This window comes from Penaeus monodon, chromosome 22, assembly GCF_015228065.2.
Source record: "Penaeus monodon isolate SGIC_2016 chromosome 22, NSTDA_Pmon_1, whole genome shotgun sequence".
Lineage (NCBI taxonomy): Eukaryota > Metazoa > Arthropoda > Malacostraca > Decapoda > Penaeidae > Penaeus > Penaeus monodon.
Genome location: NC_051407.1, coordinates 39,759,808 through 39,760,516, shown reverse-complemented (window position 1 = coordinate 39,760,516; position 709 = coordinate 39,759,808).

Genomic DNA, 709 nt, shown 5'->3' with positions numbered 1-709 from the left:
TATCGCTCCCCGGAGAGGGCTTCAAAAAGTTGATCCATTTGCATGCTATCAAGATGGCAAGAAGAGGCGAGGGAGTTTCCTTCTCTTTGGAAAATGGAGCATTCAGCAAACATCCGAGATTGGAGCTCTAGATAGAGTCTGTTACAGAGAAAAGGACTTTCAAAGGACAGTAAGGAAGGCGGGAATGCTCATCAGAGCGGAAAAAAATATAAAGTTGCTGAAAAGTTGTTATGGTCTTAACTGCCAGGGATGAAACGGCAGCAGAATCTGGATTTAAAAAAATAGATATTTCCGTCAGAATTAAATCCCTTGTCAAAGACTCTTCGATTTTTCCAGTCTTTTTGCTCCGTCTTTGTCATATTTAGTTTTTATTTGTGATTACAGATATGAACAATTATAGCTAACGTAAAAGAAAGAAAGAAAAAAAAATGGAACAGTGAGATTGCAACACTTATCATACATCAAGTCTATCTACAAAGATTGATTCACAGTTTAAAGGCCAGGAGAGGATGGTTCATAAACGAAGTTCCTGAACTAGTTACGGTGAACTCAAAACCTGCGGCATCTAGATCCAGTTGGCAGATTTCCAACTTATGTGTCTGGGTACGACCGTCAGAAAAGGTGGTTCACACACCAACACTCCACAACACTCAAGCTTAATCTGAACTTCTAAAATGTATATACATGCTTATAGACATGCGTTCAAACG